At 31.5% G+C, this 12140-nt stretch overlaps 1 long non-coding RNA gene across 4 annotated transcripts; it reads left to right on the forward strand.

Moving 5' to 3' along the window:
• The first annotated feature begins 8022 nt into the window (after window positions 1-8022).
• Window positions 8023-11855, forward strand: LOC139898761 (uncharacterized). 4 transcript variants are annotated; one of them, XR_011777136.1, is made up of 7 exons: window positions 8023-8416; window positions 9039-9125; window positions 9610-9748; window positions 10233-10399; window positions 10501-10554; window positions 11130-11208; window positions 11782-11855. It is a non-coding gene; the product is annotated as an uncharacterized lncRNA (long non-coding RNA). The 4 variants fall into 4 exon arrangements; XR_011777135.1 differs by having other exon boundaries at window positions 10501-11208; XR_011777137.1 differs by lacking the exon at window positions 11782-11855 and having other exon boundaries at window positions 8984-9125; window positions 10501-11252.
• The last annotated feature ends 285 nt before the right edge of the window (window positions 11856-12140 follow it).

A 12140-nucleotide genomic window follows, 5' to 3' on the forward strand; every position in this document is an offset into this window, starting at 1 on the left:
GAAATAGACACAAGTAATTGAAACTACATTCTATGGTTGAATCATTATACCAGATATCACCCTTTAAAAAGCTTGGTAGCCTAGGAATTTGGGAACAGACCCCCAAATTGACGCGAATCCTTAAGATAGATCCATTGAGCCTAACAAACCCCATCCCGGTTATGGATGCTTTAGTACTTCGACTTTATATAAAGATGAGTGTACATGTATATTTGGGGATATTCTAGATGCATTTGTTAATGTCGGTTATCAGGTGTTTACCATATGAATGAATTTTTAATTCGCAGGTTATGCGTACTATTTTGTACTCGGGTTATGTGTACAATTAAATATATGAAATCTTGTGGTCTATTAAAATATTGAAATGATTGTTATGATAAACCTATGAACTCACCAACCTTTTGGTTGACACTTTTAAGCATGTTTATTCTCAGGTATGAAAGAAACCTTCCGCTGTGCATTTGCTCATTTTAAGGATATTACATGGAGTTGATCATCGCAATGGGACCAAATGTTGATAACTTCGTCCAGATAGATTAGGACGGGGTATGACACCTTTATTTAAATCACCATCACTTTCACAAAAGAGAAAAGGAAAATTAGTCTTGCTACTATTTTTATTTTTACATATCCTAACTTTAACATATATGCAAGCATATTTCAAATACTCGTGATCTTTTACTTGTCGACAACCAACGTTTGCTTTATGTTTAACCCCACATCCATCACTTTTCTTTTAAATTCATTATCATCAAACTATTAGTAATATTTATACTACTTGTTTCAACTTGCATTATTTTATTTTTCTGTTTCTTTTTAGTCAACACAAACACATGCACACAATTACATTACACACATACACACACACATACACACACACACACACACACACACACACACACACACATATATATATATATATATATATATATATATATATATATATATATATATATATATATATATATATATATATATATATATATAATCCTAATTCAAACTTTCATGCTCGATTATTTCTGTTTCTATTTCGACTCTTCACCAAACACAACAAAAAAAAAAAAACACCAGTGTTGTTATTTCTCTACTCAATCAAACATCCAAGAACCCCTCTCACTATCTACATCGATTACCATAACAATCATTAAATCATCATCATCTTCATAGATCATCACCATCACCGCCTTCATAAATCATCACCATCACCATCTTCATCCAACAAGTCACCACTTTTCCAAGATCAAGAACACCTTAGATTGCTTGCTCGTTTGCTTGATCGTTTATATATTCGTGATCCTCTCATCGTGCTCTACACATCTATACCAACAATTGTATGATTAGGGTATGATTTAAAAACTCTATTTTTCTAGAGTTAATTGTTAATCATAAGATTTAGATGTTCTGTTGCTCAATTGGTCGCGTTTGTAAGTATAATTAGTCATTATATTGTCTGAATTGCGAGTTAGGGTTCAATCACAAATTGTATTGCTATGCTACTGGTTTTGTGACTTTGTTTTTTGTAATTTAAAAGTGTTTAGATGGATAGATTTTGAAAAACTATTGACTTTGCTTGCTTGAATCGCATGATTTCGTTTTATATAGCTTAAGTTATGCTCGTTTGAAGTTTCAGTATGTGATTATACTATATTTTGAAAAATGCAATTTATGTGATTTGAATTGTCTTATGAAATGATGCTAGAAGAATAGATAATTGAAAAATACATAAAATAGACTAGGGTATCATAGTAATTGGATTTTTGAAAGTCGTTTTATGACTACTTGAATGTTTGAGGTAAAACGTGTTGACTAGCAATTTGTTCATGAACCAAACGACCATTTAACATGCTTTTTGCTAGCCAAGCTTTTGTATTATGTAAAGTGGATAATTAGTATGTAGACTTCACATTCTAATTATTTCTATATGTTTGTATATTCGACCCCAAAAATGACTACTTAAATTGGATCGAATCTGTCTAGTTTTCACAAATAATTGTCTAGTATGAAATAGAAGTGGAATTGAAACTTATGCTTCTGGTATGATGTTAAATGTATGTTTCTTAGCATATCTTGTTTGTATGTCTAGCCCTGAATGCTTTGTTTTCTATGTGTTGTATGTGTGCCAAAACCGAAGGTCTGAATTCTATCTAAATCAGAAAATCCGATTTGTTGGTCAAAACTGTACAAATTGGCTACATGGTTCTCTTTAAATTTTTTTACAGTTGATAATCTGAGGTGTTAAGAACCATCTCCAATTGGCTGTTTTTTAATTTCTATTTTCTAGATTAAATGAGAATTAAAATTAAACTGATGCGCAAATAGAAACTGAACTTGAATGGTTTGCATGCTACGTGAGTTCTAGGAATCGTATGATAGCGTGCTTGGTCTTTTTAGAAAGCCTATGACATGAACTTATGATCTGGAGCTTCTCATAATTGTTTGATATGTCATTTGTGAACCATGCTTGTCCAATTTCATGACCATTAGCAAAACGTACTATAGCTAAACTAGTAAACCTTAATTGGCTAAACGAATGTGTGAAAGTCATGAATTAACCTTGGTTTGGCTTTGTGACATCATTGACATGACCTAATGATGTAGTTGACTTAGGTTGACCAAATTGACCAAGTTTGACTCTTGTTGACTTGCTTGACTAGTTGACTTCTGTGTTGACTTTTACTATACAATGGGGTCGGTCTGAGCAATAGGACAACTGTACTGTGAGTCTATCTTTTGAAACATAAGTGTGTAACTATATAATGGTACATTTAGGTTCCATTACTCGGTCATTGTAATCAAGTACTCTTTGCTTGTGAATTGTCAAGTGCACTCAATGTGAGTTTTATAGTCTCCCTTTTTAATTGCTTTTGCAATATATATTTTTAGGCTGAGAATACATACAATGTTTTATAACTGTTTTAGGAAATGGACACAAGTACTAAACTAAATTCTACATGGGTTTGAATCAAAAATCCCCTAGCTTGGTAACTTTAACTATTGGTTTATGAACTGGTAGGCGCGACTCCTATTGATAGATTTATCAAGTTTGATAACCCCATCCGGGCTAGTCGCGCTAGCATTTAATGGGTGTTTAGTACTTCGACGTTAACGGAACGCACTTGATTCGGTGCAGATATTATTATACATCAGGGGTATTCATCATAATTATTGTTAAGGTTTGTTATCGGGTGCTTATGGTTGTAGAATGTTTTTATTACACTGCGGTGTAAGGATATTTATGGAAACTGAAATCTTGTGGTGTATTACTATTACTGAAATCATTATCTATGATAAACCTATGAACTCACAAACCTTTGTGTTGACACTTTAGCATGTTTATTCTCAAGTCCTAGAAGTCTTCCGCTGTGTATTTGCTAATTGAAAAAGACATTACATGGAGTCATTCGTGGCATATTTTCAAAAGACGTTGCATTCAAAATCATCACCATGTATCATATTTGGATTGTCACGAGTATATTATTGTAAACTATTATTTATGGTGATTGTCTATACATAGATATCATCAGATGTTGAAAACCTTGGATTTATATTTTCATTGACGATGTGTCTTTTAAAAGAATGCAATGTTTACAAAACGTATCATATAGAGGTCAATACCTCGCAATGGGATCGACGAATAACGTACCGCGTCAATAGGGATTTTGGCGGGTCGTTATAGTTGGTATCAGAGCGTTGGTCTTAGCGAACCAGAATTTGCATTAGTGTGTCTAACCGGTAGTTGTTAGGATGCATTAGTGAGTCTGAACTTCGACTGTATCTGTTTATTATAAGTTTTACTTATCATTTCTTGTCGGAAATTATCTGTTTATCATTTTCAGTATAGAAACATCTTACTGCATTTATTGCGTAGGTTGCGTATAGACTAATCCTATCTTATCGTATTTATTACGTTAGATTTTTTCTGACACTTTTCCTTAATTCCCCCGTAATATACGGAACCTTTTTGCTATATATATGCATTCGAGAAGACAAAGATATCATCCAGTAATCAACCCTTAATTCATATCGAGAATCATTTCATAACCTTCTATGATCACGTAAGATGGACTCTTCGATTAGTTCAAGTTCCTCTAGTTCTGAATACAGCGTAACGGGAGCGCACAAACCAATCAACTACCATGATTTCTGGAGAAGATGGAGGTGGGTTCTTGAAATACTCACTCGATGCGGAAATGAAGAAGGTGCTCCATATAATGAACCAAACCTACCGCCTAGAGTCGTGGCACTCGATCCGCTCACCGGCGAACCTATTCGCAACACCGATTTCACCCTTTTAGCCAGGATTTTCCTCCTCGAAGGTCGCCTCACTGTAGTTAAAGAAAGTATTTGGCCTGATATTTCACATTTCTCATATATTTATCATGGCAATATCCGTCAGTTTTAGTCCATTCGGATACGGTTTGGGTTATTATTTGCGATTATTTGTAAGTTTATGATTTGGGAGCCGAGAAGTGTTATTTGTTTGATTTATGGAGCTTACGGCGAGTTTTCTGCGGTTTTTATGTTGTCGGGGTTAATTGGGTCGTGATTAAGACAAGTTATGTGAAGAAACGAGAAGGAATTGATGAGATCCCAGTTGCGCGCCGCGCACACACTTGCGCACCGCGCATTTATGCTTCAAAACACATAAGTCGATCTTTATTCTTGAGTAGCTATTTTACTTTAGGAGTGCGCGCCGCGCATTTAAACGCGCACCGCGCGAATTAGGTCGGCCTGATTTGTAACCCTATAAATAGGGAGCAGTTTTTATCATGAGGGGTGATCTTTTTGGCAGCCGAATTTGAGAGCATTAGGGGCAATTTTCAGTCACTTTTGGGGAATTCTAAGGTCACTCTAACGCTCCAATCATTCCGATTTCAAGGATCAATCTCAGCACTCATCAAGATTCATCGTGTTAGGTTGATTCTAAATTATCAAACAATGTTTTCTTTATTATTTGTTATTTTGATTTCTTTTGTTGCCATGGTTATTGGCTAAGTTATTTAATGTTTGTCTAGACTTATAAACCTATGTATTGGATGCTACTTATCAGTTATTCGTTTAATTTATGATGATTTGATGTTTGAATTAAAGAACGATTCTTATTGAAGCTAGACTTTTCGATTCAATTAGTTGTGTACTTATTTGATAGGACGAGAGTTTATTAATTTAGTGCATAAATTTACAACTGGTTTGTCTTAATTGATTGTTTGCTTACTCGGAGACGAGAGTAAATTGGATTCAAAAGGCTAGATGAAATAGGGGTGAATTACACACAACGAGAGTTGGTGTGTGTGATGACCGGGAATTTTCGACCAAATTTAAACTTAAACTTTATATGAAATTGACACGATAAGCAAAGTCTGTTATGTTACGTCTTAAAAATTCTTGAACTATTTAGATGGATTCAATTGACCCTTGACTATTCCCGACGATTCACGAACAACTAATTGTAAATAGATATATATATATATATATATATATATATATATATATATATATATATATATATATATATATATATATATATATATATATATATATATATATATGAAATTTGATAAGTACAAGTAATATTAATATTACTATAGGAACATGTAACTTATTATATCTTCAACATTTTACTAACTTTAACCATTAAAAATTATTAATAATATCAGTCAAATTATCAAGAAACACTATTATCATATACTAATAAAATTATTATTATTATTATGATTGTTATTGTTAATATCATTATTATAACTAGTAGTAAGATTATAATTTTAATTATTATTATGATTAATATATTTGTTATTACTAAAAATTCTCATTATTATTTAAATTTATTAATATCTATACTTTTAACACTTTTATCATTAATTTTATTGTTACTAGTGTTATTCTGATAATATTACTACTATAAATTCTATTATTATTATTCTTAGTATTTTTAATATTAATATGTATTATTATTATTAATATTATTATTATTCTTTAATATTAATTATAATAATTATATATATATAAGTAGATGAAGAAAAGTAATCAACTCCATATTATTTTCTAATGCTATAGTGATTGTCCTTCTGCCCAAATAAATCGTACCAATCAATTCTAATAAGAAGAAGATTGGTTAACAATCATAATCAAGTTGCATCTTAATTTTCCTCTTATTTTGCTTTCTGTCTATTTCATGACTATATTCTGTTACGTATCTACATCCAATAATCACTACACTACAATTATAACTAATGATAAATATTACAATTTAACTAATTACTTAGCAAAACCCATCGAACCACCACTCTCTTTCCTCTCCTCTTTTCAAATGACAAAACCTTCATTGAAGGGTGCTGCTGCTCGATCTGACTTCCTGTTACAAAGAATGTGACACAATGAAGTTGATAAATGATAACCGATGATGTTCCTCCTACCTTCTATTTGGTTTCTTTACTCACCATCGAAAAACACACAAAACAAGCATCCATCGAAACCACCTATTGTTGCTACTGTCTTCTAACTTTTCTGTTATTTGAAACCCATCCAACAAAAACACCCTTGAAGCTGTGCTACTGTTCCTGTTTTTGGTTCGATTGTTTCAGCTCAAACATCACCTTCTTTTATCATCAAAACCGAAACCCACTTGTTCTAATTTTTATTATTCGATTGCAGAAATCTTTGTTTCCCTAATTGACAAAGACTAAGCCATCATCAAGTTTATCTTGTTACTTGCTATTCGTGATTAATTATCTTTTTATTTCATTGGAACGACACCACTCAACCATCTCCATTAAATCACCAAGAAAATCATCGACAACCTATCATCACCACTGCCGTGACAGCCATCACCATGACCACATACGATCTACTGCTGCTGTAATAGTAAAATCATCACAACATCACCACCATCGAAAACCTGTTATTTTTACTCAGCTATTTATGCTAGATACAGTCAAGAAACCCCATCCGAACCCCAACTGTAAATGATTGCTGCTCCTGTTCGAATAATTATGTATACAGATAATATAGAGGAATTTTAGAAATTAGGGGAACATCATTTAATCAATAACTTACTTGAAACAATTGTTCGATTGATTACTTGATTGGTGAGGGATGAAGAATTGCGATAATATTGAAGACTGATGATGATCTCGAAGGGTGATGATAAACGTGATATTGTTTCCTGCGATCTGCTATTCTCGATCTATTTCTGAACCGACAACAGAAACATACAGTGTATAAATAAACCGTTTTTTTCCCAGCTGCCTCTCCATCCTAGTCTAATTAGATCGGGCTCCTTTTTATTTTGTTGTTGGGCCGTAATGGCTATTAGGCCGAAGAGTTTAAGTAGAAGAAGAAACAGTGGAGGCCGGGATATATATCTATAGTTAGGAATTAAATCATGAAAAAGGAAATGGATCGATGGTTGGTGAGGGTGTCGGGGTAGCAAGTGGTCCTGGGTTCAATCCACAGCAGCGTCGTTTTTTTTAAAACCTACTCTTTTGAAGGTATAACTAATTTTATTACTAGTATTTCTTGTTATTAATACTATTAGTATCATTGTTGTTAGTATTATGTTAAATATTATTAATACCATTAATATAACTAAAAATATTATCTTTATTGCTATTATTAATATTATCATTAGTTATTATAATTATTAACACCATTATTATTATTATGGTCACCATTATTAGTATTATTATTATCATTAAAAATTATTATTATTATTGGTATTACTAAGTATCACTAAGTAATATTACTATCAGTATTATTATTATTATTATTATTATTATTATTATTATTAAGAATTATATTTAGTAACATCCTTAATGTTAATATTAGTAGTACCAATATGATTAAAACTATCATCTTAGTATAATATTCATTACTAATATTATTTATTATTTATATATATATAATTTGTGGTAAATGGTGTCAAATTCTGATTTGCCAACACCTTACATTAACAGTAACTACTAACATTACCCAAATCTAACTCTTACCCGACCCATTTTCTTTTAAACCCTATTCTCACGCTCAAAAAAATCGTACCGTATTTACTCTCCGGGACATCTCCAGACCCTTCGGATTCCCAAATCATCCACTCCATCTCCAACCCCTTCCCATCCTTCCATACCCATTCCATCCACCTCCTTCTTTCCCGTTTTGACAGTTTCCACCGACGCAACTTGCATCTCCTTCGCGCCGTCACCATCTCCGTCTTCTACACCACCTTCGACTTACCTGATAATATCAAAAGGAAGGATGATAGTGCAATTGGTAATTTCGGTATTCGTCAATATGGTGGTACTATGTCTACTATGTCTGGCACTGTTACTCACCCTGTATTTACTCTGGAACACAACCTAAAGAAAATAAAAAAAGGGTGTAAAAAATTTGATGAATCCCATGTTTTTTTTGATTGATCGTGGAGGTACTCACACTTCAAACTTTCGTAATTATTAGAGTATATAATTGATTGATGATAGATACATATGTAAATGCTTAATTGTTTTATCTTATTTGGTATGATGTTTTTTGTTGTTATTGATAATTACTGTCATAACCTATGTTTTTGAGGTTAAGATTCTTCTTTTTTTTATTAGAGTATGAATTTGGAGTCTCTTTTTGGGTTACTCTCTTCGTGTTTGATTGCTGGCTATTCTTTGGACTATTTTATGTTTTTAGATGATACGGCTAATGGCTAATTTTCTTTAATTGTTTAGTTAGTTTGGCAATATCTATTTGTGTTAATTTTGCAAAACAAGCTATTGTTTATCACTTACTACTACTTTATTTAGTTGAAATTGCAGGTCCTGTTTTATTAATATGGTCTATGTTTATTATGTTTGTTAATTTATATGCTTTTGGTGCATTTTTGGAGTGTTTTTGTTGGTATAATGAATATCTGTAAAATTTTGAGTTTCGGATTTGGGGATAATACCGATTGACAGATTCATATCCTAATTTTTTTATTTCTGTAAACAAATTAAATTGACAGGTGCGTTTATGTTTTTAAGCTTTCCGGTTTCTTACTTGGTTTCATTCTAATTCAGCAAAGTAAATACGATGTCAATAAAGGTGGGTGTAGAAAAAGGTTATTCCGGCTGGAAAAATCTTACAACACGACGATGAACAATCAGGTGCAACACTCTGTCTTTCATATATTTGTAATATTACGGAGTATTATATATAAAGTATTAATTTACAACAGTTTAATAAATTTATTTATTATATTATATTATATTATATTATATTATATTATATTATATTATTATACTATACTACATACTAATTAGCGTAATTTTCCCTACCCTTAAATCTACTGCTCAACTGTAGCGGTCACTTCTTCCCCCCTCTCTCTCTCTCTCTCTCTCTCTCTCTCTCATACTACATACTAATTAGCGTAATTTTTCCTACCCTTAAATCTACTGTTCAACTGTAGCGGTAACTTCTTTTTTCCCCCTCTTCTCGGAGAAGAAGACTCTGGACCCTGGACCCTTGATAGTTGTTTTTAATAATCACCTCCTTCATTCATCCTTCAAATTGAGAATCACCAAAAGCCAATTAGGTGGAATTGATGTTTAAAATCGATTGCAAACTACTCATGATACATCGTGTAAACAGTTTCGTGCAGGATCATTAATCATTTCAGGAACAAATGATTAAATCAGATGATGAACATGAAGCCGCCATGGATGAACTCGAAATTTTTTTCTTCTAAATTCCGAACAGTGAGGATTATACAAGACGAGAAGGTGATCAGGTAAACCATTAAATTCCATTAATATCTTTGTATCCACTTTCTATATTATTGGTTCACGTATTAAATAGTATTAAGATGATCATCGAATAAATTAAAAGGTTTGGACCGGTAATTGGGATGTTTTACCTAAGTTGGTAGTTAACGATGTACAGTTAAGATGTTAAAACAATGTCGGGAAGTAGAAAACAAAAATTAATAGCCGCTGCTTCCATCAATGGTGTTGTGTTTCCACATATAGAAGTTCCCAAAGCTTACTTAGATAGTTTGCCAAAAGTATAAGAAATTATATATCTATTTATTAGTCGAGTATAACATCCAGATCACCTTATATGGGGTAGAATTACTAAGCTATAACGTTAGGCTCACAATGCAAAGGTATCAACATGGGTGGGTCAACCAGGTTGCGTAACAAGATAAAGCGAGATAAGTTAACAGAATTATATTGTTACATGCTTACATACTTTTTGTTTGTCAAAATTTTCAGAGTGGAAAAGTTCTAGGTCAAACGCTTCAACAGTATATATCTACCGCATAGTTCTCACCGGAATCCCTTTTCGATTACTTGGAGATGTCGTCAGAAATCAGAATGCACTACTCTTCAGATAGCAAACAGTTTTACTTTTAGTGAACTTCTCTCGCTTAGAATTCGAAGTAATTATGTCTTAACTTTGACTAATGCTAACTGTTTGTTTTTGTTTTTTTGGTTTTTAAGGCAAACATATATGATGAGATTCATGAATTTTTTTTTTAAGATAACAGCTCTGGAGTTAAAATAGAAGAAACTGTACGAGCTGCGATACTCAAAGGTATCTTAATTTGTCTAAAGAAGGGAGTTAAAATGTCAAAAACTGTATGAGCTACTATACTCAAAGGTATCTTAATTCATTTAAAAAAGAACCTGGCGTGTTTATCAAATGGGGCAAATTGGCCGGGTCACACATTGAAAAAGAGTCAAAACGGGTAAGTTTTTCACAAGTTGAAATGGGTTGTGGTGTCTAATAACAGTTTATCATTACTAACTATGCTGGTAAATATGATTAGAAATTTCTGAATTTCAATAATAAACTCACTTGAATATGAGATTATATTGGTTTCGGACCAAAAATTTAAATAATAAAATCACTCAGATCTTAAAAAAGAAGGATATAAATCTCTTTTCAAGGGTGTGATGGTTCCACATTCTTTGACATGTTGTCGTGCTGTCCTGTTATGAAAGTTTAAGCATTTTATGAACTGGTTCTTGGTTTAGCGTTTGAAACAGCTTCTTTACTGTTTAATCTTTAGAGTTTTTTTTTTTTATGTTTGTGAAACGATTTGTGTGTGTGCAAGTTATTATAACTATATATGAAGTTGGCTGCCTTTTGATGTTTGTTCAAAGCAGAGGGGAGGAAAGGAAGGCAGCAAATTGTTCTTCATGTTGTAATTGCTAGGAACACAACCTAGATATCATTTCCTATGTTGTAAGTTTGAACGTAATCGCGCAGCGTAGCGCGCCGGCTACATATCTAGTTACTATTAAAAGTAGTATTTTTAATACCATTAACATTATTATTACTATACGTATTACTAAATTTATTAAAATTATTGTTATTATTAGTTATTGATATCATGATTAGTATTATCAATTTTATTATAAATGATACAATTTATTGATACTTTCATAAATATTAGTATTAATACTATTTTAAAAATAATAGAATTATTATTATTAACATAAGTATATTATTAATGCTACTATCATTATATTAACTTAGCATAATTAGGACTACTGTTTTGATAAACAAATGAAATATATATATATATATATATATATATATATATATATATATATATATATATATATATATATATATATATATATATATATATATATATAAATGTATTTAACACATATAACATAACAAAATATTTTTTTTATATATAAAATGAATATATGAAATATAAATATATTATGATATAGTTAATAAGTTATATATACAAAAATTTATTCGATTACGATTATGTGTATTAATATATATATACAAATGATATAGGTTCGTGAATTCGAGACCAACCCTATACTTGTTCAATGTCGTTCTATGTATTTTTACTACAAAATACATTAGGTGAGTTTCATTTGCCCTTTTTACTCTTTACATTTTTGGGCTGAGAATACATGTAAATGCTTTATTAACTGTTTCACAATATTTATATGCGTGAGTTTTATTACTCCATTTTTAAATGCTTTTGCAATATATATTTTTGGGACTGAGAATACATGCGCTGCTTTTATAAATGTTTGACGAAATAGACACAAGTAATTGAAACTACATTCTATGGTTGAATTATCGAAATCGAATATGCCCCTTTTTATTAAGTCTGGTAATCTAAGAATTAGGGAACATATACCCTA

Source organism: Rutidosis leptorrhynchoides, chromosome 3 (genome assembly GCF_046630445.1).
Source record: "Rutidosis leptorrhynchoides isolate AG116_Rl617_1_P2 chromosome 3, CSIRO_AGI_Rlap_v1, whole genome shotgun sequence".
NCBI classification, from domain to species: domain Eukaryota; kingdom Viridiplantae; phylum Streptophyta; class Magnoliopsida; order Asterales; family Asteraceae; genus Rutidosis; species Rutidosis leptorrhynchoides.